General features: G+C 32.5%; 1 long non-coding RNA gene across 2 annotated transcripts; it reads left to right on the top strand.

Moving 5' to 3' along the window:
* Window positions 1-1,267: 1,267 nt before the first annotated feature.
* LOC136066246 (uncharacterized) lies at window positions 1,268-8,153 on the top strand. 2 transcript variants are annotated; one of them, XR_010627709.1, is made up of 4 exons: window positions 1,268-1,857; window positions 3,984-4,205; window positions 4,505-4,723; window positions 7,673-8,153. It is a non-coding gene; the product is annotated as an uncharacterized LOC136066246 (long non-coding RNA). The 2 variants fall into 2 exon arrangements; XR_010627710.1 differs by lacking the exon at window positions 7,673-8,153 and adding an exon at window positions 4,895-5,253.
* The last annotated feature ends 18,256 nt before the right edge of the window (window positions 8,154-26,409 follow it).

Genomic DNA, 26,409 nt, shown 5'->3' on the forward strand with positions numbered 1-26,409 from the left:
TTTAATATTTTAGTACCTGTCTATTTCAATTTACTATTTCAGATTAGGGTTTGACTTACTTCTAATATTTGTTTTAACTAAACATCTTCTTTTGTTTTAAATTTACAATACAAGTGGTATTGAGTTTAATATCTACATTTTATTTAATTAGTGAGTGATGTGGCCGTTTCTCTTTTTTTTTTTTTTTTAAAAAAAATCAGTTAAAAAAGTACTTGAGGTAAACTAAACTCTTCAAATTACAACAACTAATAATAATAAATCATCATCATTATTATTATTAAAAAGTTAAAGTATTCAAATTGTTAATTTAGTGCATGGTTTAAAGGTTTCTAAAAAAAAAAAAAAGCATTTAAAAAAATATATATGTTTGTAATAGTGTTTATACTTTATATATATATATATATGTTGGTGACCTTAAAAGAAACTTCTTAATTCCTCCGAGTCCTAGGCCTTGTTAAGTATGAAAAATTCTTAGGTAGTCCCGGAGTATAGTGAAATGGTGCTCCCTCCTCTCACATTCATGATGGACCCTACTATGAATTTAATGAGCAGATCCCACAATGAATGTGAGAGGAGAGAGCATCATTCTTCGTGTTCCGGGAGTACTTAAGAATTACTCGTTTAGTATAGTAGTTTAACAATATGTTTTCAGTTTTAAACAATATAATATATATTTTTACATATTTTTAAAAAATATAAATAACGCTACTAAAACAATATTATCAAAAAGGCATCTTCTTTTTCAGCTCTTGGTATTATTTTTCGCAATCATCCAAGCTAACTCCCGAGTCCCACCAAAGACTATTGTCTTCATATGAAAAAAATAATAATAAAAAAAATTAAATGAAAAGTCATTTAATATTCAGTTTTACACATTATTGTACTGACTGGCGCGTGTTCTAAAAAAAAAAAAAAAAAAAAAAAGGCGGAAGAGGCAGCTGAATCCGTAGATTCGGTATCAGTATCAATATCAATACACGCCAAAACGATTGTACATCACACCTTTGCAATAACATTATTTATTTATTTTGATTTTAGCAGAGATTCTGAGTACAGGCATTTGTACTTTTCAGCAATTTTCTAATTCGCCTTTTTCATCATTTCGAACCCACACGCCGTGACTGAATCTGATCCCACTTCTATTATTAGGTGCAATATCTTTTTGCTTTAAAACTTTAATACTTTTCCCTCTTTCTCTTTCTTCTTCCACTTTTCTTTTCTCTGGCTCCTTTTGTCTGAACGCCACTCTTTCTCTCTATCGTTTTTTTCTTTCTTCACCATTCATCCCTTCTCTCTCTTCTTTTTCTTTCTTCACCGCTTCTTTCTTTTCTCTTTTTTTTTTTTCTCACTTCTCTTTCGTATTTTCTCTCTCTCCATCTCCGTGGGCTTGGTGGATTTTGACTGTGGTGGTGATTGATTTTGGGTGTGGGTTTCTTGGATTTTGGCTATGGTGGTTAAGTTTCAAGTAGAGTAGTAGTGGTGTGGTGGTAGTTTGAGTTTTGAGTGGCTGGTTCGTGTGGTGGTGGCAGTTTTGGGTGGCTTGCTTTGTATCTGAGAAGAGAGACAGTCGAAGAGGAAGAGAGAGAAAGAGTCGAGGAATACATGAGGAGACGTAGAAAACGACACTGGTTGTGGCTTTGCTTGCTACAGTCAAGCACTTCTGCCACGTGCTGTGGCTGGACTGCTGGTATTTTATTTTTCATGCCATTGATATTCATCTCTGCCTTCAAGGTCTTTTTTAATTATTTATTTATATAAATCCATATTTTTTTTTCTTCGTATTATTTTTTGGTATTCTCTGATAAATGAGATCTTTAGCAGGCATTGGGAACAGAAGGATCTCGAAAGATTTATTAAGTAAGTTGCTTGTTTTTATTCAATAAAAAAATATATGGATTTGTAAAAGAATCAAAATAGCATCTTTTCAAGTTGTTTTTTATTTTTATTTCATGATTTGGTTGGAGTAGTTTTCTATTCTTATAGATATGCTTTCAATGTGGTTGGGGACAATAATAAAATGAAAGTTATGAGAATGTAACTATAGAAATATGTGTTAAAATTAAATATGAAGTGCAAGTGATTTAAGTACACTCTATAAACTTTAGTGGAGAAAAAAAAAAGGAAAGGAAAGAAAACAACCTTAACGTATACTTTTTTTTATTAGTTTTCCTCCCATAAGATTGTGGTTTATTTTTTTAGATCCTACTACAAGATTATGTTGTTCTATGATGAATAGCTTTTTTGGACAGAATATGCATTTTTTGGACAGTATATTGTATAGCTAGTGAACAACATTTTGGATAGCTGAACTAGTATGTTTGGGTACAGCAGAGTTGATTTGGACATTTTCTCTGACATCATAGATGTCAATTTGGACAACTGATCAGACAATTTTGTAGCAAATTTTTAGAAAATTTTTGTAACTAAAGAAATTGCTCAAACATGATAGATTCAGTCTGTTTAAGCTGCCCCTTACTTAAACACTAGAGCTCCGTTTGGATTCGAATGTTTGCGTCTGTGTCTGGACCTATCTCACGTTTTTGGCTTCTTTTTTCTTTTTTTTTTTTTTTTTTTTTTAACCCAGCGTGTTATGCACTGTTCATTGGCATTGAACAGTGTATTTAGGCCAATGAACAGTGCTGAACAGTAATAAACAGAATTTTTTTTATTTATTTTTTTTCAGTTTCTAGTTTTCAGAAAATAAGCGTATTTAAACGCAATAAGGTTGGTTTGGATTGGCATCTGTGTTTCGGCGTCCCCCCCCCTCCTTTTTTTTTTTTTTTACTAGCCCAACGTTTCTTGCACTGTTCAACAAAATAAGCAGATTTTAAATAGACTCTTAAAATAATTAGCAATTTCAATGATTATTCAATGAAAATTTGATTTCTTGAAAATTTAGTTGTGTGTTTGATATAATTTTGTTAAAAAAACCTCACACAGCGCAACAACATCATCATCATCATCATTGTGGTTTTAAGATTGTCTTGTATTTTCTTAAGGCATTCAAATCAATAACATGTGAAGATAGGGAGGTGCCAATGGCAAGGAAATTGGGTGATGAGTGAAAATGAGAACAAGTAGATAAAGGTTGTATTATTTAAATTCCAATAAATGTTAACTTAAACATTTTCATACTCTCCTATAGTTTGCCCAAATTTGGTAGAAAACATGATTTGACCCTCTTAGTGAGTATAATAAAATGAGCAATTCTTCATACTTGTTAGATTCCCTCTTGTTTAAGCTCTCAAATAGAGGTGTTCATGGGTTGGGTTTGGTTGAGTTGAGGGTCAAATTGTCAACCAACGTGATTAGATTGAGTCTTGAACAATCACTAAACCTAAAATGGATTTGTTAAAGATTACTTTCAAGCCGATGACTAGTTCCGCCAATTAGATGCTAGAGGAGGTAGATCAATTAACTAGTGGCATCAACGCGGATCATATTTGCCATATCAAATAAAGATTGAGATTATGTGCGACTCATATTTTAGATCAAGATTAGGTGCGACTCATATTTGATGTGCGACAAGTGTGAAGGATGGATGATGTGACTCATATTTGCAGTAACAAATATTTCTTTTGGGTTAGTTACATACACAACCAATGGGCCTTGAACCTAGAACCTCACTATCCACCTAGAACTTATAAGGGAATGAGGTGCCAATTGAGCTAGAGCTTATTGGCTTGTCACAGTAACAAATTGTTTATATTTTTAAGAGCAATTAGATTCAGAGATTTACCTAATGGTAGAATCAATATAAAGTATGCTTTCTTTCTTCATAAATCCATGATTGTGTATTGGATTTCCTTAGTAGATGATTCCATCTTCTTAGAATCATGCTAATAACTTATTATTATTTTTTTTTTGAATTTAAAATTTTTAAACTTTAATGTGGTTTATTTCTCAACTTGTAATTTTCATCTTTACATCTGATTTTATAATAAAAATTATTTAATTTCTCTTCCCAATTGCATGAAATGCAGTCAGGGGGCAATCGAGTTGGAGTTGTTGAGCCGTTTCTGATGCACATGGCACATGGTGCACCTTTGCGCATTTCAAAGCATTCAAGAGACAATATGAAAGTGCTGCGTGGCAAAAGTGAAAACCGACTTGGGATCACAAACAGCAATATGCTTTCGGATGATCAACCACTTCGAGTGTATAAACGTTTCTATGTTGCACTCATCTTATCAAGATTAGTGTAGGTATTGCATGCACTAATAGATTTCCTATTTTTCTTCAATTTGTGAATGTCAGCAAACCAAATACTATATATTGCATGCTATTATATGGATTGCATGTTTGAGGTGACTGTGACTTGGGATAACATTCAATTTAATCTTCTGGTCTATTTTTCTTGATTTTCACTTGGACTGCATATTTATTAGTTTGGTTACTTTGATAGGATTCTGAGTCGTCTTTATATGGGATGGCTTTGTTGATGTGTATTTGTTTTTTGGTTTTCTTGTTTTGCTAAATACATTTTCTTAAACCTGGGATGAAGGAAGTTCCTGTCGCTGAGGTTTGTGAAGCTTTTAAAGTGGCTCGAGGCATGGTTCAAGCCTTACAAGAGAATGCTGGAAGGTTTGCATCAATGGTTACTTTATTTTGTGAGAGGCTTGGATGGCATGATTTGGAAGGCTTGGTTGCCAAGTTCCAAAATCGTGTTTCATTTGGAGTGAGAGCAGAAATTGTAGAGCTTACTACAATTCCATATCTTAAGGTACTTCTATTAGCAAACTACCTTTCTGTTACTGTCTTGAGGAGAACCTCACTAGTGGTTTTAGGTTTCTATAATAATTTGGGATTGGTTGTTTTTATTATTTGAGTTTTAGTATTTTAGAACATTTTATAAATAGTCAAGGATTGGTTGTTTCTATTATTTGACTTTTAGGGTTCTCAAGCAAGAGCACTCTACAAAGCTGGCTTGCGTACACCTCTAGCAATTGCAGAAGCATCTGTTCTTGAAATTACCAAAGCTCTTTTTGTATCTTCTTCATGGGCTACAAAAGTTGATACGAGATTTTTGGTCTCTGATATTGGTTCATAGTTATAATTACATTTCAAGTCATGCATGAAAATATCTTTGTTTTGTCATGGATTTTCAAACCAAAGAATAGTATGGACCGTAAGTTGTATTTGTTTTGTGGCCATTAATGGGATTTCTTGACATGACTGTTATAGCACGTTGTTCTTGTCAAATTTTTTTGGGAAGTTTCATCTATCTAATATTTTGCTTTCTATTGGTCCTCTCTCTCTCTCTCTCTCTCTCTCTCCCCCCCCTCTCCTGCCCCGCCCCCTCTTTTGAATCCTATGATTTATTTATATTTTTAATATATTGCTAAGCATACTTTTTTATATAATAATAATAATAATAATAATAATAAAGTTTTTGACACTTGAATTATTAAAAAAAGAAAAAAGAAAAAAGAAAAAAAAGGTAGATGTGGCTCTCATGCCTCTTCTCTCATGTGTTTGGTCAAAGAGGCGTGAGAGCCACAAAGAAAAAACTTAGCTTTTTGATCTCCTGGGAAAGTCATAACTCATAAGAAACAGAGCTCTTCAAAAGAGAGAAGAAAAAAAGAAACAGAATAGTGAGTTACAAAGCAAAGAAGAAGAAGAAGAAGAAGAAGAAAGGGGTTAAGGCCGGTGAAGAAGAAGACGAAGAAGCGAAGAAGAAGAAGATGAAGAACAGTGATATTCGGCCGAAATTCACCGATATTTCGGTTTTAAGTTTTTTCTTCTTCTTTGATTTCCTTTTTCCGGCCGAAACACACCGATATTCAGCCGATACAGCCCGAGTCGGCTCGATTTGAGCCGTGTCGGCGTGAGTTGGAGAATCCATGTGACAGGATGCGGCCCAACGCGGCACGGACGCGTGGTCAGCAATGTCCCTCCCGCATCGGACATGAGTGCGGCTCCTCTAGAGTCGCGTCCGTGCATTCCAGCTTTTGATAGGTAAAATGGTACAAACTAAAGCTCCGTTCTATTGGTCTCTCCAAAATTGGGTTTTTTATTTAATAACTAGGGGTGGGGAGGAGAATTTGAATAAAGATGTTGCTATAGCAGAGTTCATGTATTGTTTAAATGATGCTAAACAATGATGCTCTTGATTGGTGTCTTACTATATCTCAAGCTTTGCACTATCTGTTAATAACATTTTTGACATCCTTTATGCGGTTTATATTAATAGGAGCATTTATATTAATAGGAGCAGGAGAGAAACAATCAGTGTTTTGAAGATTCTGAAAGGACTATAGCTGATTTAGAACTTTTCTTCTTTAAGTCTCTATCGGATTGGATGTTTATCATAGGAAGTCATTCAATTTTTTTGGTCTATGATTTGATGGATGCTTGTAATTTATGTATTTGATTATTTTGGTCCCCCGCTGTATACTTGGGTGACTCATTATTATGTCTTTGAATAAAATTTTCTTTACTTTATTAAAAAAAAAAAAAAAAAAAATTAATAGGAGCAGTTTGGGTAGGATGGGTTTAAGTATTGTTGTTTACTTAATAGTTGATAATCTAAGGGAGCATAAGATCATCTTTGTTGATTGGTCTTGTATATGCAAAGTTGTTGGGGAGTCGATTAAGCATCTCTTTTTGCATTGTGATGTTGCTAGCAAGCGGTGATTGTTAGTATTTGCTTTGTTTGGAATTTCTTGGGTAATGCCTAATTTGATGGAGCTTTTCATGTGTTGGAGGTGTTCTTAAGCAATGTCAAAGTTTGAATGTGTGGAATGCTCTTCCTCTGTGCTTGATATTTTGCATTTGGAGGGAGCATGATTGCAAGATGTTGATGGAATGGAGATCTCATATGTGCAATTGAAACTTTTATTTTTGAAATCTTTGTTTGATTGGTAGAGGGCAATCAGGTTGATAAGTTATCAATTGTCTCAAAAGCCTAAGTTATTACGAAATGGTGATTTTGATCATTTAATCTAACACCTTCCCTTCATTTGTGGGCCTAAGCTGCCCTATAAGTGGGGCCAACATGTGGAATTTTTTTTAAATGGGAGGTAAGGTGGATACAGGGTTTGAACCTGATAAATTATTGATTGTCTCAAAAGTTTAAGTTATTAAGAAAGCAAGATGCTACATCTACAACAATTTTACAATATTTTTACAACAAATCACAGGTGGTTAGTTGTTATTGGTTCAAATTTAAAACTAATACTAAGATTATTTTTTTGCCCCAATAATAACAACTAGTAACAACCTATCACTTAGAATTTATTGTAAAAATGCAGTAGACATATTATTTCTCATTAGGAAATTGTAAATTTAATCATTTAATCTAACACAGGTTTAGCTTCTTCCTCTTTGTTGTATTTTTAAGATCATTGTAGCTTTAGATCATAGATTTTTCTTGCAATTATCTTGTATATTTCTTGTGTACTAGGGCCTTGACTTTTTGTTCTTTTTATAAAATTTCTAATCTATCAAAAAATTATTTATGTTACTAAAGATGACATCAAAATATTTGTGATGCTTGGATTATTAATGGTGGTAGATTTTATATTTATAGCACTGTATGCTGTTATCCTTCATTTTCTTCTTCCTGTTTAAGGTTGTTTTCATGTAATTCATCTTCATTTGAAAATTGAATGCATTTATGGTTTTATAGATCTTTTAATCCTGACAAGTTGACTAATATGAGTGTTAGCAGGTTCAACACAAAGACGTGTACAACTTGGAATGGCCAAGAAGATTAAGAATGGTGCATGCAAAATTGTTCTGGATAAAGCTGAAGAAGCAAGGGTTGCTGCCTTCTCAGCTTTCAAATCACTTGGATTTAATGTGCAACACATTTCTCAACCCATATTGGCAACTGCCATGGGTAATCACGTTACGCAAGGAGCAGCAACTACATCTTCTGGAAATGAAACTAATAGTAGCTTTGACATTGATATTTGTGTTGATGAGTATCAGGCACTGGTAGCAAATCAAAGGACCTACTAGCTAGAATTTTAAGTTGTATTTTCTTGGTTTATGTCTTGTCTACGGGCTCAGGCCTGTTAGTTAGAATTTTGAGTTGTATTTTATTAGTTTATGTCTTGTCTATGGCTCAAGCTAGCTGATCAGTCTAGTACAGCCCATGGATCTTGTTATACTTATATTACTTTTCTTTTAATAAAATGGTTCTACCTTTTTAATGTAAAAAAAAAAAAAAATAGTTTGAAATTTCAATGACATCTTTTATTTCAAATTTTCAACTATTGACACTCACTGGTTTTATACTTTTATTAATTAATAGGCTGATATGTGAGCTAGAGATAAAAAATAAGTGAAATATTATATTCTTATAAATTTAAATTTAAGTGCTCATAATAAATTATTATTATTATGTGAACTTTAACTACTAAATATGTAAATATCAATATATGCTCAAGAATAGAGATTTTGTCTCTGTGTGTGTGTATATATATATATATTTAATATATAAAATAGTAGTAAACTCGAAACGGTATACCAATATTGACTGGTACTTGAAATATATCGTACTGGTGTACAGCCTTTGGTACGGTATTGACTTTCTTGATTTATACTACAAATCTTATGTAATAATTGTTATTGGTTTTAAATTCGTGCAATTAAAAAACAAAAACAAATAAAAGCCAATTGAAAAAAATGTGTTTGAAATAGTGAATTTTGGCTCACAAATTTTGACTAAACCAAAAAAGAAGTTTAGGAACACAATAAATATCACAACATTTTCACAATATCTTTTATTTCCAATTGTGGTAGGTTTCGGTCTGATATTTTATTATTTTATTTTTTACATACATAATATTTTCACAACAAATTTTAAGTAGCAAATTACTAATTATTTTTAAACTAGAACACTACTTTAAATGTGTGTATTAAAAACAAAAAAAAAAAAAAAACAAAAATTCATCACAAGAAAACCGTGTGTGAAATAATGAATTTTGACTCACCCAATTTGACTAAAAAAAAAAAAAGTCTAGAAACATAACAAAATGTCATAATATTTTCACAATGCCTTTATTTTTAACTGTGGTAGGTCCCAATTTGATATTTTATTATTTTATTTTAAAGAAATGCTACATCCACAATATTTTCAAAACAAATTTTAGATGACAAGTTGTTACTGGTTTAAAACTGAGCCCATTATTGATGTCACTTTTTTATCCATCAATAATACATTACTACTTAGGATTTGTTGTAAAATTATTATGGAAATGTTGTAACAACAACAAGATGTTATAATAATTTCACAATACATTTATTTTCAGTTGTGATTGATCTCAGTTTCATATTTTATTATTTTATTTTGAGATATAAGGAATTGACATCTCAATAATTGTGAAAATATAGTAAGAATATTTTATGTCAGTATAGCAATTTTGTGAAAATACTTTTTTTTTGCAAATTTTAAGTGGCATGTTGGTTAATCTAAAGGACACCATTCCAAGTTTAGGTCCAATTGTTTCATTTAGGTGGAATGTGGAGCAGCTTGAGGACCATTTTATAAAGATTTTGGAATTAAAATTTGAGCATCATAAGGTTGTTTGAATAGTTTTGAGTATTCAATTTAGGAACACATGCACGAAAGCACACACATATTAAACATTTATCATGCATATTTCGAAGAGGCATTTTGTCAAACAGTTGAACTGTAAAACAAAAGCATAATTTGTGCATAAATCACTTGCAATCTCTCAATGCCTAGAATCAAGGGCATAGCCAGGAATTTTTACATGGAGGGGCCGATTCGAACCATAAAGGTTGAAATCGATGCCGATGAGTATCATTGTTGTATGAATAGTCTATATTTTTAGGTTGATATGGACCTTCTTTGAGATAAACTCATCGGATTTCATCTTGTTTGTTGATAGGAAAATCACATATTTGTTTACATGATCTTGGATCACGATCTATCTCTTTAAATTGAATTCTTGAATATTTGAAGGGGTCAGGGTGTTTATCAGGCATTGAAGTATCAACATTTATTTCTACAGCCATAGGTGTCCTAATTTCTGAATTGTTAACATCTTTTTTCTTAAAAAATGCATCAATTGTTTTTTCGTTTGCTCATAATTCTTTTAACTTTAAGAATATGACTCAAAAATTAACCTGAAAAGAAGTTTAAAAAATAAAATTTTAATTAGAAATTTTTACTTAGTTATATAGATGTTATTCATACTCAAGAAAAAAAAAATTCACTATAATTTAAACATACAACCCATTTTTAATACGACTTTAATTAATAATAACCCCTCAAACAAAAACAAAAATTAAACACACAAGTATTAGTACACAACATAAACCAAACAATTTAACAACACTCACAGCCACATGATATCTAACTAATCAAAAATAGGTAATAAATCAAAACAATTTTACCTTAGAAACTTTGTTTTCACAAAGTGCAAAGATAGGTCACCCGTGTGGCAATGCCTACTGCCTCTGCCTGACTGCTTCCAACTTTAGATCTTCCCTTCAAGACTCATCACAAACAATCTCTCCATGCCTTCAATCATGTATTTCTCTAAAAATCTATGAAAATATAAAGAGCATGTGAATATTCAGGTGAAGATAGTTGAGAAAATCAAAAAATGACACTGAAAAGAGATGAATGTCTAATGCTTAAGAAAGAAAAGAAAACTCACCAATCACCAAGTAGTCACCAAGTTTCAAAACTAAAGTTGATGAAGAAAGAAAAAATTGGTCAAGACTTTTTTTTTTTTTTGGGATTGTGAGTGCAAAAAACTGGAGTTTTGAGGGTTGGTAGGTAGGCAACGATACAGTGCAAATGAAAGTGTATCAAAGAAGACCAAACAAAAGAATAAGAAGTAAAGAAAGGGATTTCGTGGGTCAGTGGGTGGATTTTTCGAGATGAAGAGAAAGTGAAGTTTTGTTTTTAGTGTTTGGACTTGAGCGGGCCAGCTTGTTTTTTTTGGAGTACATAAAGTGATAAGACCTAAAACTAAAGCTGGGCTTGGGAGAATATTTGAGCTGGGCTTGGGAGAATAGTTGAGAATTGGGCATTTTGGAGGGGGGGGTATATATATTCTTTTATTTTTCTTTTTGGAAAGAAATTAAGAGGCTGTTTGGATGGCCAATTCTCATGACTTAATTCTCAGTTTTCATAACTCAATTCTCAAAAATGGTGGGACCCATAGCAAAATACTCGTTTACCTGCATCAATACTCTATTTCCATAACTCTTTTCTAATACTCAATTCTCTACTTTTTGAGTTATGAGTTATGAAAACTGAAAACAACTTTTGGCTGTTTTAAGTTTTCAATTCTCATAACTCAATGGCATTTTTGTAAATAACACTATATGAGGAACCCACTGCCATACTTTTAGCCACAACATTTGACCACCTTTTTTTTTTCTTCTTTCTTTACTGGGGTTCACCGTCTCCCTTCTTTTTTTTTTTTTTCTTCTTCACCTGGGTTCACGTCTCCTTCCTTTCTTTCCTTTTTTTTTTTTTTTCCTTCTTCACTTGGGTTCACGTCTCCCCTGTTCTTCCTCTTTTTTTTTTTTTCTTCTTCACCTGGGTTTACGTCTCCTTCCTTTTTTTTTTTTTCCTTCTTCACCTGGGTTCACGTCTCCCTGTTCTTCCTCATTTTTTTTTCTGGGTTCGGGTTTGTGGGTACTTTGAAGAAAAAAAAAAAAAAAAGCTACGGTGGTGACAGAAATGGGGCCACAAATAGTGTGAAAAATATTGAGTGATGAGAAATGAGTGATGTGCCAAACGGGTATTAATTTTAGAGTGATGGGAGATGAGTGATGAGTATTGAGTTATGAGTGGTGAGTGATGAGTGACGAGTGACGAAAATTGAGTGATCAAATAAAGGTGGCCAAACAACCTCTAACCATCTAATGTACTTGTTGACCTAACCCGACCCATCACCTAATCATTTAATGACAATGAGTTGAGAACAAGTTGACCCATTTTTCTAACTAGAGTCTAAATCTGGACCCATTCATAATTTTCCTTTTGGGTTCAAGAGCAGATTAATGGATCTGGGTCCAAATTTGTTAGGGAAAAAAATATTTGCACCAAGTCTCACCTCGTTAAAAATAGGTGAAATTTTTTATTTATTTTACAATTTACAATTGGATTCAGGAAAGAATATTTACAGTGTGGATTTAAATTTAATTGGTCTTTGAAAATGCAATATCTAGTAATCTCCTTCACAAATCACAATCACCACTAACNAGAAAAATAAAAGAATATATATATATATATATATATATTTTTTTTTTTCACTTTCCGGTCTTTTTTTTTTTTCAAGCCTTCTTCTGTGCCTTATGATGTCTTTCAATTTACACTCTATAATCTATATTCGCTCACAATCACACATCATGATTTGCTGTTTTATTTTATTTTATTATTTTTTCCTGCCTTTTTGGTGGATAAGAGATTTTATTAGTCTAAAAAGTTTGTAATTTAATGCTAATATTTAAAAATCCCCACCCCCACTTCTTGTTACGAAATAAATTTTCTCTTATAAAAAAGTATTTGATCTATAATTTTTAAAAAGAGAAAAAAAAAATTAAAAAGATTCTACCTGAAGACTAAAATCTAGGCTCTATCACTATTTACTGGCATAAATGTTACCAATCACATATATTTAGAAATATGACAAAATTTAAATACAGTATTTAAGTACTATTGTGGGCACCAAAAGTAAGTTTGACAGGTCTACTCTTCCTTGAGTTCACAATCCATTTATAACGTAGGTTTTAAATATCTTACCCTGATAGTTCTTGCTTTAAGACCTAACAACAACTATTAAACCTTTGCATTTTCCCCCACTCACTCTTATGACTCTGTTACTCTCTATCCTGAGTAGCCTTCTCCCCACTTTTTAAGTACCGGTGCTGGTTAACAAATCTTTTTTTTTAATCCATTAAAAAAAATGTGGCTTTAGAATTTCTCCCAAAAAAAAAAAAAGTGAACAAGAAAGGGCATGTAGCACACCAGTTTAAGAAAGGGTGGTGAAAAAGAGAGTAATGGATTTTAGTGAGGAAGTCTCACGGACTGGTCCTACTGTTACAAGCCAGGTGGGCAGGTTTTTACTGGGGAATTGATGAATTCCATAAATGGAAATATCCCCATTATAAAATTCTCTTTTACGATTGATCCTCTTTCTTTTTTGCATTTTGCATTTGCTCACCAACAAAATGAAGCATGTAGACAATTGTCAAAGATTGAACAGAAATTATAAAGTGGGCTTCAACTCGATCAAGATCATTGAGATCTTCTGACTCTAAAAAAAAGATCTTCTGATTCCAAGATCTTCTGACTCCACTTCCCAAAAGAAAAGAATTGATATCGTGGGGCCCAAATAATAAAGCCCTCACATGCCTTCCGACGATAGATGAGAAATTGAAGTTCACAAACTTTACTATAAAATGAGATTGGTTGCTTTTGCTCCTGACAGAGTACACGCCTCTTGGAAAAATGGTATTTTGTTTGCTTTTCTAAGGAAAATTCTAAATTCATTTATTTTTTTTTGGTACTATTAGAAGTTAGCCAGTTAGTCTATAGCTGTCACTCGAAGTGAATATAGAGTAGGCCACTTAATAAAGAGAGAGAAAGAGATGTGTAATGATGAGGAAACTTGGTTGCAGAATTATCCAAGATTCATTCGGCTAGAAAAGTTTGAGTAGTATTATTTGTAATTTTTTGAAATATATATGAGTAAAAATATATGTAAAAGTATGTGTAATATTATTTAAAAATTAAAAATAGGTATTTGAAATACCTTATCAAACGAGCCCTAACTATTTCTCGGGTAAATTCATTATTTGTCTGATATGTCACTTTTTTTTCTAAAAGTGAAAAATTCCTGGATTTGAAACAACATCCTTGAAAAAACAATGTTGGGAATAACCCATTTAGATGCCTCTCTCTCTCTCTCTCTCTGTGTAGCATGATAGGATTTTTGTTCCAAAGCCGATTTTCCTAGGCTTCTCTTTATGCAGTACTTTTGGGTGCAAAACCCAACATGACCCTTCTCTAGCTCCCTAACCCTGCCCATGTGACTTAACAAGTGAACAAGTCCCCACGCGCCTGATATTTCAATGCCCAATGGGACCCATAGGGAAAACGACAGGCGTGTGTGATGAAAAGCGTGGAGGTGGGTTTGGGCTGACTGGTGTTAGGACGCAACAAAAAAAAATGTACAGGGGTTTTTATTGAGGGGGGAAGCTTGGGAGGGTGTGTGGAAGGTGGAGTTGGGTCTCCCTTTTGCAGGACTCGAGGCAAAACCTTAAGCTCGACTAAAAAGAGTGTCATTTCCATTTGTAATAATTGCAAATTCTTTACTGAAAGAGTCCAAAGTACTGTTATTAAAAAAAAAGAAAAAAAAGAAAGACCCTACCAATGACACCTATTAGTTACGAATAGCAGTAATAGAGGAAGCATATCAGCTCAAAGAAGAATAGCTTTTAATGTTAGCAAATGGAAAGTACAACTAAAGGCCTCAGAAAGTGCGTTGTTGATTCCAATTGCAGGCATTTGTTTTAGCAGTTATATTTCTATTTGAAGACTCAGAGCATTCACATCAGTGGATGAAAACTCATGTATAATAGAAAAAACTACCATTTTTACACATTTTGTCTTAAAATTGCTCCACATCAGTACTTCCAAAGTCTGGTATAATCATTTATATTTATCCATGAACTACAGTAACCGTGTATATATACACGGTTACTGTAGCTCATGTATTTATTATTTTATTAATATAAATTCGCACCAATTTTTCTCTCTCTTCTCTCCGTGCACAACTACCTCACCTCCTCATCTTCTTCTCCTCAGATGTACACAAACACAAACATAGCCACACACAAAGAACACAGATAAACCCACACACAAAGAACACAGACAAACCCACGCTACAGTTGCTTGATCGATGCTTGACCGAGAGGGAGTGGGTCTTGCTGGAGATCGGTGCTCGGAGATTTGACCGGTGCTTGTTGGAGATCTGATCAGGAATAGAGTTGGGTTTTGTTTAGAGATTGGGTTTTTTTTGGAGATTGGGTCTTGTTTGAGAAGTGAAGCTGTCTATGGAGATCTGACCGATATAGAGATGGAGATAAAGAGAGAGATGACCGATCGGTGCTTGCTGGATATTTGACCGATCGGTACTTGAGGAGTGAAGCTGATCGGTGCTTGGAGATCTGATTGGTGCTTGTTTGGGTCTTGTTGTTTGAGGAGTGAAGCTGTGGAGATCTGACCGGTTTTGTTTGGAGATTGGGTCTTGTTGTTTGAGAAGTGAAGCTGTGGAGAGATGGAGATAAAGAGAGAGATGAGTAGAGAGAGATAGCAACAGATCAGAAAAATGGGTAGAGAGAGTGAGATAGAGAGAGAGAGAGAACGTGTATGTATAGGAAGTTGAGAGAAATAATAAAAAAATTGGAAAGAATGAATATTTTATTATAAAATTTTGTAAAATAAATGAACTGATGTGGGTGTTTTGTAAAAGTGAATGTGTAAAATAGAAAAAGTAAGTTTTTAGTGTAAAAATAGATGTGTAAAATACACATACTGATGTGAATGCTCTCAGAAAGGGTTTTTTGCAAGTTGCAACCCCATAGAGCACAACTTTCATGATAGTTACATATCATAAAACCCCACAAGTAATATACATTTTTCTGTTTAAAATATAAAATAAAAGGTATGTACAAAAGGCATAATAGCCCAAAAGAAAACCAAACTGATTTTATTCTTTTTTGCATGGAGAAGAGAGGAGAATTCTAGGCTTGTGCGGCCTCTGTACATGAGTCCAAGGAAAGTGATAGATGATTCATAATAAGATAGAGCTAAAGCTAAAACTAAAGAATAGCTTCTTTGATATGAATATTCGTGAATGAATACTTGAATATCAAATTATATGGGTCTACAATAAATGTTTGCTTATTATTTGCTTAACACGATGCAGGCCAAATATAATTTTTAATAATAATTTAACTATTATACTAAATGGAAAATGAGGATTTGCACCTAGATTTTCCTTATGAAGGAGTTTTGTCAATGCCACTAAATTATAATACTATTGACTGTAAATTTTCAATTTTCAAGTTCAAGTAGAATCACATCTTGAAAATGTGTTTTATATTGAGTAATTGCCCGCATCTAGAGAATGAAATCACAAGTTTGACAGGATTTTTATGTAAAGTTTAAATCGTAGGATGCACTTTTAGTAGGTTTTCTTTTCTTTTCTTTTTCTCAATGCTTAAAATATAAATTCTATTCCTCTTTCTTCCCAATTGTTTGAAATTGGATGGATTGGATAGGCAATTGAGGACTTTCTCACGCCCAACTCAATATAATTTCCTTCAATTTTTTTTTTTATAAAAGTTTTAAGACAAGAATCATTATCATCCAAAGAATGTATTTGGTTAGGTATTAGGACTAAGAGTGTTGAGGTGGTTGTTGGTTGGACATTTTATTTAAATAAAATAATAGTTAAATAAATGATGCATTTTCGTCTATTCATCATAAAAATAAGCAAATTAAAGCTAAACAAGTGAGATATGCATGCAACAACTAGACAGAGAGAGTAGTAAGATTTTCTTAAATCCATTGTGTTAATAACTAATGCCACACGAGCATCAAATTCCTTCAAGATTCAGTCAAGATCCCTCCTTGTAATGACCTCCTCACTTTCCTAAATCCTTAATTATCAAACTCCATTCAATAATACTCCAACGACTTACCAGAAAAACAACCACAACATCTTTTTATTGTCAACACCCTCAATATTTCATATTCCTCACTGGTCTAAGATCTCAAAAGCACTCTTTCTTTTTAGCTTTGCCTTTCCTTCTCTCAGTAATTTCACCTGATTATACTGTGCAAAGAAGAATAGAACTGTGGAAATGAAGCCTAAACAAGAGACTAAATAAAATAAACTGATGATTGTATTTTCTACCTAAACTCTCAACCTATCCCAGCCACCTAACCACTATCAGTGCTGTTGTTTTAACAAGTCACAGAGTCAAATATATAGGATTCTATCCAAATACAAGAAATTTCGAACGTGCTTGAACTATGATGCTTAATAGTAGACTTGAATTAATAACATTACCGAAAAAAGCTTTATAAATAATAGGAAAATATCTCTTACGTACATTTTTTTTGAACTAAAATATTTACTTAAAGTCATGATTGTGAAAAATTTTGTGCAAAAGTGGCACGTGAGTATAATAAATATTTTCCAAAATAATTGTAAAGACACAAATTGATTCACGGCCCAAAAGATTTGGACAATGGCCCAACAAACTCGCAACAATAAATTTGTTAAATGGTGGATTTAATATTGAATGTTTAAGGAGTCAAATGTGAATCACAATGGGTTAGTTTAGTGTTGGAATGAATGAGAAGAACAAGTTGAAAAGAATAACACTCCTCGGTCAAGTCAAGATGGTATGTTTTTATATATATCTCTCAAACTTATACAAATATTTCAGTTCTTGATTACAAAGTGGTTCCTTTCCTTTTTTCTGATGCCTCCTTTGTAATGGAATCCTTTCCCTTTTATACTCCTTCTCATTCTCTCATCTTAGCCTTTCACTTGTTGATCAAATAACTAATCTTCTTGATACTTGTCCCATCAGAACCTTCTTGAAATCTTTGTAGGCAACTGTTAGGCTGAAAGTTACTATTCAGGTATCACCTCCACATTAATGTGGTCAGTTGGTTAGGTGCAGAGCATTCAATGTGATGATAGCAGCTTTTTTCCAAGATATTTCTCAATTCTCTGTTGACTCACCTCTCTCCAAAGCTTATCTTCCTTTCAAGCATGGTTGTCCACTGCCTAGTACTTTTTGGATGGTCGGACTTCAAGCTTCCACTTTGTTTCCCGAGGAGGTTTGCCTCCTCGGACAACATCACCTGCTTGTTGTGACCAGCCCTTGTCCTCGGCCCAATAACCTACTTGCCTTTACTAATATTTGTTTGTCCTCGAGCACTTTGGCATCCTCGGGCATGGCCCATGACCCAATATCCTTATCCGAGCCTTTTATCCCCACAATAATAATGGAGGCATAGGGTGCATTACAATATGTAGAGTCCAAAATAGCTAATTTTTTTATGGACAAAATTTAGCTACAAAATTGGTTGTAACTTAAAACTACAACCTTAAAATTACAAAATTGGTTGTAATAAAAGCAAGCCAACATAATTATGTGAGCTAATTAATTAAGTTGAAAAATTAATCGATTATTTATTTAATAATCAATATGTTATGTTATACTACTTTTTATTTTTTTATTTTTTTTATTTAGCTAAACAATATGTGCATTCACATCTGCAACTTCCATTCTATTTTATTTTACCATATCAAAAAGCTACTTTATTAATTATACCATACCATTTTACAACACAACCAACATCCCAACTTTTATTTTCCTATTCTACTCATTAAAATAATATATATTACCCACTAAAATAGTATAATATATTCCAATACAACTCTCTCTCTCTCTCTCTCTTTCTTCTCTCCCATCTCTCTTCCACTTTATCAATTAAAATATATTATAATTTTTACTAAAGTGCTACAATTACAAAAAAATTTGCAATGATAAGATTTTACAAGTCCGACTGTTGGGCTCTTTTTGTGCCTTTATGCTAAACTTTCCCTACATATACCATTTTCAATTGCCAATGGGAATGCTCTAGACATATGTGAATAAAATGCATTTTTATCTTTCTAGATGTTGACGTAGAATCATATTCACAAAAAAATTCCAACACCCTATGATGCAGAATGCAAATGTAGTAACATTTTTTTCTTAAAAACTATTATTTTATTCCACCTCTAATTATTTTTTTGAGCATTATTCTCCCTAAATTGTCTTATTGAAATTGTTTCAATCTTATTATAATTAATGTGTGATTTAATATCTGAATAATGCTATGTTTATAATATTTTTACAACAATTTTTATGTTATAAGCTATTATTGATTTTAATTTGGATCATCAATGACATCACTTTTTTTAAATCCATCATTAAAAACCTTACACTTATAATTTGTTTTGAAATTATTATAGACATAACATTTGTTTTGAAAAGGTAATTAGTAAGTTAAAGATATACCATTACTGTTTAATATATACTCTCTTTCTATTAAAAAAAAAAAAAATGAGATTGGGTTTTTTTTGGAGATTGGGTCTTGTTTGAGAAGTGAAGCTGTCTATGGAGATCTGACCGATATAGAGATGGAGATAAAGAGAGAGATGACCGATCGGTGCTTGCTGGATATTTGACCGATCGGTACTTGAGGAGTGAAGCTGATCGGTGCTTGGAGATCTGATTGGTGCTTGTTTGGGTCTTGTTGTTTGAGGAGTGAAGCTGTGGAGATCTGACCGGTTTTGTTTGGAGATTGGGTCTTGTTGTTTGAGAAGTGAAGCTGTGGAGAGATGGAGATAAAGAGAGAGATGAGTAGAGAGAGATAGCAACAGATCAGAAAAATGGGTAGAGAGAGTGAGATAGAGAGAGAGAGAGAACGTGTATGTATAGGAAGTTGAGAGAAATAATAAAAAAATTGGAAAGAATGAATATTTTATTATAAAATTTTGTAAAATAAATGAACTGATGTGGGTGTTTTGTAAAAGTGAATGTGTAAAATAGAAAAAGTAAGTTTTTAGTGTAAAAATAGATGTGTAAAATACACATACTGATGTGAATGCTCTCAGAAAGGGTTTTTTGCAAGTTGCAACCCCATAGAGCACAACTTTCATGATAGTTACATATCATAAAACCCCACAAGTAATATACATTTTTCTGTTTAAAATATAAAATAAAAGGTATGTACAAAAGGCATAATAGCCCAAAAGAAAACCAAACTGATTTTATTCTTTTTTGCATGGAGAAGAGAGGAGAATTCTAGGCTTGTGCGGCCTCTGTACATGAGTCCAAGGAAAGTGATAGATGATTCATAATAAGATAGAGCTAAAGCTAAAACTAAAGAATAGCTTCTTTGATATGAATATTCGTGAATGAATACTTGAATATCAAATTATATGGGTCTACAATAAATGTTTGCTTATTATTTGCTTAACACGATGCAGGCCAAATATAATTTTTAATAATAATTTAACTATTATACTAAATGGAAAATGAGGATTTGCACCTAGATTTTCCTTATGAAGGAGTTTTGTCAATGCCACTAAATTATAATACTATTGACTGTAAATTTTCAATTTTCAAGTTCAAGTAGAATCACATCTTGAAAATGTGTTTTATATTGAGTAATTGCCCGCATCTAGAGAATGAAATCACAAGTTTGACAGGATTTTTATGTAAAGTTTAAATCGTAGGATGCACTTTTAGTAGGTTTTCTTTTCTTTTCTTTTTCTCAATGCTTAAAATATAAATTCTATTCCTCTTTCTTCCCAATTGTTTGAAATTGGATGGATTGGATAGGCAATTGAGGACTTTCTCACGCCCAACTCAATATAATTTCCTTCAATTTTTTTTTTTATAAAAGTTTTAAGACAAGAATCATTATCATCCAAAGAATGTATTTGGTTAGGTATTAGGACTAAGAGTGTTGAGGTGGTTGTTGGTTGGACATTTTATTTAAATAAAATAATAGTTAAATAAATGATGCATTTTCGTCTATTCATCATAAAAATAAGCAAATTAAAGCTAAACAAGTGAGATATGCATGCAACAACTAGACAGAGAGAGTAGTAAGATTTTCTTAAATCCATTGTGTTAATAACTAATGCCACACGAGCATCAAATTCCTTCAAGATTCAGTCAAGATCCCTCCTTGTAATGACCTCCTCACTTTCCTAAATCCTTAATTATCAAACTCCATTCAATAATACTCCAACGACTTACCAGAAAAACAACCACAACATCTTTTTATTGTCAACACCCTCAATATTTCATATTCCTCACTGGTCTAAGATCTCAAAAGCACTCTTTCTTTTTAGCTTTGCCTTTCCTTCTCTCAGTAATTTCACCTGATTATACTGTGCAAAGAAGAATAGAACTGTGGAAATGAAGCCTAAACAAGAGACTAAATAAAATAAACTGATGATTGTATTTTCTACCTAAACTCTCAACCTATCCCAGCCACCTAACCACTATCAGTGCTGTTGTTTTAACAAGTCACAGAGTCAAATATATAGGATTCTATCCAAATACAAGAAATTTCGAACGTGCTTGAACTATGATGCTTAATAGTAGACTTGAATTAATAACATTACCGAAAAAAGCTTTATAAATAATAGGAAAATATCTCTTACGTACATTTTTTTTGAACTAAAATATTTACTTAAAGTCATGATTGTGAAAAATTTTGTGCAAAAGTGGCACGTGAGTATAATAAATATTTTCCAAAATAATTGTAAAGACACAAATTGATTCACGGCCCAAAAGATTTGGACAATGGCCCAACAAACTCGCAACAATAAATTTGTTAAATGGTGGATTTAATATTGAATGTTTAAGGAGTCAAATGTGAATCACAATGGGTTAGTTTAGTGTTGGAATGAATGAGAAGAACAAGTTGAAAAGAATAACACTCCTCGGTCAAGTCAAGATGGTATGTTTTTATATATATCTCTCAAACTTATACAAATATTTCAGTTCTTGATTACAAAGTGGTTCCTTTCCTTTTTTCTGATGCCTCCTTTGTAATGGAATCCTTTCCCTTTTATACTCCTTCTCATTCTCTCATCTTAGCCTTTCACTTGTTGATCAAATAACTAATCTTCTTGATACTTGTCCCATCAGAACCTTCTTGAAATCTTTGTAGGCAACTGTTAGGCTGAAAGTTACTATTCAGGTATCACCTCCACATTAATGTGGTCAGTTGGTTAGGTGCAGAGCATTCAATGTGATGATAGCAGCTTTTTTCCAAGATATTTCTCAATTCTCTGTTGACTCACCTCTCTCCAAAGCTTATCTTCCTTTCAAGCATGGTTGTCCACTGCCTAGTACTTTTTGGATGGTCGGACTTCAAGCTTCCACTTTGTTTCCCGAGGAGGTTTGCCTCCTCGGACAACATCACCTGCTTGTTGTGACCAGCCCTTGTCCTCGGCCCAATAACCTACTTGCCTTTACTAATATTTGTTTGTCCTCGAGCACTTTGGCATCCTCGGGCATGGCCCATGACCCAATATCCTTATCCGAGCCTTTTATCCCCACAATAATAATGGAGGCATAGGGTGCATTACAATATGTAGAGTCCAAAATAGCTAATTTTTTTATGGACAAAATTTAGCTACAAAATTGGTTGTAACTTAAAACTACAACCTTAAAATTACAAAATTGGTTGTAATAAAAGCAAGCCAACATAATTATGTGAGCTAATTAATTAAGTTGAAAAATTAATCGATTATTTATTTAATAATCAATATGTTATGTTATACTACTTTTTATTTTTTTATTTTTTTTATTTAGCTAAACAATATGTGCATTCACATCTGCAACTTCCATTCTATTTTATTTTACCATATCAAAAAGCTACTTTATTAATTATACCATACCATTTTACAACACAACCAACATCCCAACTTTTATTTTCCTATTCTACTCATTAAAATAATATATATTACCCACTAAAATAGTATAATATATTCCAATACAACTCTCTCTCTCTCTCTCTCTCTTTCTTCTCTCCCATCTCTCTTCCACTTTATCAATTAAAATATATTATAATTTTTACTAAAGTGCTACAATTACAAAAAAATTTGCAATGATAAGATTTTACAAGTCCGACTGTTGGGCTCTTTTTGTGCCTTTATGCTAAACTTTCCCTACATATACCATTTTCAATTGCCAATGGGAATGCTCTAGACATATGTGAATAAAATGCATTTTTATCTTTCTAGATGTTGACGTAGAATCATATTCACAAAAAAATTCCAACACCCTATGATGCAGAATGCAAATGTAGTAACATTTTTTTCTTAAAAACTATTATTTTATTCCACCTCTAATTATTTTTTTGAGCATTATTCTCCCTAAATTGTCTTATTGAAATTGTTTCAATCTTATTATAATTAATGTGTGATTTAATATCTGAATAATGCTATGTTTATAATATTTTTACAACAATTTTTATGTTATAAGCTATTATTGATTTTAATTTGGATCATCAATGACATCACTTTTTTTAAATCCATCATTAAAAACCTTACACTTATAATTTGTTTTGAAATTATTATAGACATAACATTTGTTTTGAAAAGGTAATTAGTAAGTTAAAGATATACCATTACTGTTTAATATATACTCTCTTTCTATTAAAAAAAAAAAAAACATATTATTGCATACACAATTTCCTACTTTTTTTTAATTTGCTAGAGTTGGAGTATAAGACAACTAGATATTTTAGAGCAAAATAAGAAAATAGTCAATTTCCTTTTATTTTAGTCTCTTCAATAAAGCAATTGTCGCTTCTTATTCCTACTACCCTTATTACAAACCCTAAACCTGACTTTAGCAACTACTTCTACTCTTCTCTGCCACCACCCACTACCCTTATTACAAACCCTATACCAAACTTTAGCTACTACTTCTACTCTTCTCTCCCACCACTGACTTCCCCTATTACAAACTCTATACCACACTTTAGCTACTACCTCTACTCTTTTCTCCCACCACTGTTACCCTTACTACAAACCAATGAAGCACGGGTGCGGATTTGGGTTTGGGTGCGGGTGCGAATGTGGGTGTGAGACTCGATAATTTTTGAAAACGTAGGGTGCGGGTGCGGCGGGATACATTTGATAATAAATTATTAAATATATTTTTATTTACAAATTTTTAAATATAATTTCATATATTGGTAAATATATACCAATTTAAGAGCAATAATAACTACAAATAATTCAGTAATTTCAATTTAAGTTGTTTAACATACAAATAATTTGACAAATATATAAAAATTAATAACTAGATAAGAAATCAACACAAGTTTTTATTTTATTTTATTTTTTTAACATGTATTTCAGCCAATTTTCCAAAAAAAAAAAAAAAAAAAAAGGTGAATCAATGTGTCACCGAGTGTCCGGTGCGGGTGCGGTGGCCTTGGAGCCATACCCATGCTTTCTAGCTACAAACCCTATACCAAACTCTAGCTACTCTTCTCTCAAAATGGCCAGAACCCATACTTATGTTCTTATCTATTTTTTCAAGATTCAGAAAATGTTAATTAGGCTAATCAGTCTCTATCTCTTGGCCAGTACATTCTATTTTCTGTGGTTTTCACATATGCCAAAAATGGCAACTGAGCTTCCGGTGGTGACTACCGACCCCAAGTATTGGCATGCTGGCTGTTATGTGGAAGAAATCTGTGCCAAGCCTCAGTTTCTAAACTTTATCTCCGGTACGGTGCATTGTTTATTGGCACGATGGCAAAACCAGTAAATAGTAGAGAAAAAACTCTTCGTCATTGCCCTAAAGAATACTACAAATATGGCCAAAAAGGTAAATAGGAGTCTTGGAGATATTGAACTTTCTGATTTGTCTATAGAGGTCAAATCAAATGTTCAATCTTGCAAAGATGATTTGGGTATGAATGTGCATCTGCTTGTTGAAACTATTGCATCTCTAGGGGCTAATTTCTCCGTGGCTAGGGCAAATTTGGGTATGATTGGAAAATTGTAGGTAAATTGTGAGTTGTTTCGGTCAAACTATATGAATGAGCTGGTTAGGAATGGTCCTAAATTCTTTATCACAAGGAATGAGATAAAATTATTGAAGGAACATAGGGGTTTGTTTATTGCACTTTTCATCACTTCTTCTTTCCTTAATACAAAATATTAAGTTCATGACTCAACCAAAGCTTGGTTGATTCATTCATTTCCCAACAAGTTTAGCAGGAGCAAGGTCACACCAGAGATAATGGTCGCTAAGGATGGCATAGGGGACGTTGAAACCAATAGAGAGGCCATTAGACGTGCTCTCCTGGGTATAACGACTGCAGTCATTGCCTATATCAAGTCTGGGATTTACAACGAACATATAGTAATTCCCGATTTGCCTAAGTTTCGATTTGTTGGTGAAAACTGGCAAACCACCATCATTCAGGGAGAGCTATATTGAATTGAAAAGGAGTTGTCTACCTTGCACACGGCAACGTTCTGTAAATTCAACAATACTTTCACTACAAGAAAAAAAAAGACTTAATACAACAGAAAAAGTCGTTGCAATAACAATTAATGTCATTGTAATAGGTGTTATTGCAACGACAAAAATGTCGATGCAAGCTGTTGTAATAAACTCCGAGCCAATAGGTTTATGCAACACTATATTTTTGTTGCAATAAATTCCATATATTGCAACAATTTACTTTGAAAATCTCGTTGCAATATGTTATTTTTTATTAAAAAAAAAGTAATAGGTTTATGCAACACTAGATTTTCGTTGCAATAAATTCCATATATTTCAACGATTTACTTTGAAAATCTCGTTGCAATAGGTTATTTTTTTATTAAAAAAAAAGGCAATAGATTTATGCAACACTAGATTTTCGTTGCAATAAATTTCATATATTGCAACGATTTACTTTGAAAATCTCGTTGCAATAGGTTATTTTTTTATTAAAAAAAAGGCAATAAATTTATGCAACACTAGATTTTCGTTGCAATAAATTCCATATATTGCAACGATTTACTTTGAAAATCTAATTGCAATAGGTTTTTTTTTTTTTTTTTCTAAGGATGGCATAGGGGACGTTGAAACCAATAGAGAGGCCATTAGACGTGCTCTCCTGGGTATAACGACTGCAGTCATTGCCTATATCAAGTCTGGGATTTACAACGAACATATAGTAATTCCCGATTTGCCTAAGTTTCGATTTGTTGGTGAAAACTGGCAAACCACCATCATTCAGGGAGAGCTATATTGAATTGAAAAGGAGTTGTCTACCTTGCACACGGCAACGTTCTGTAAATTCAACAATACTTTCACTACAAGAAAAAAAAAGACTTAATACAACAGAAAAAGTCGTTGCAATAACAATTAATGTCATTGTAATAGGTGTTATTGCAACGACAAAAATGTCGATGCAAGCTGTTGTAATAAACTCCGAGCCAATAGGTTTATGCAACACTATATTTTTGTTGCAATAAATTCCATATATTGCAACAATTTACTTTGAAAATCTCGTTGCAATATGTTATTTTTTATTAAAAAAAAAGTAATAGGTTTATGCAACACTAGATTTTCGTTGCAATAAATTCCATATATTTCAACGATTTACTTTGAAAATCTCGTTGCAATAGGTTATTTTTTTATTAAAAAAAAAGGCAATAGATTTATGCAACACTAGATTTTCGTTGCAATAAATTTCATATATTGCAACGATTTACTTTGAAAATCTCGTTGCAATAGGTTATTTTTTTATTAAAAAAAAGGCAATAAATTTATGCAACACTAGATTTTCGTTGCAAT

This window comes from Quercus suber, unplaced genomic scaffold (genome assembly GCF_002906115.3).
Source record: "Quercus suber isolate HL8 unplaced genomic scaffold, Cork oak 2.0 scaffold_29, whole genome shotgun sequence".
Lineage (NCBI taxonomy): Eukaryota > Viridiplantae > Streptophyta > Magnoliopsida > Fagales > Fagaceae > Quercus > Quercus suber.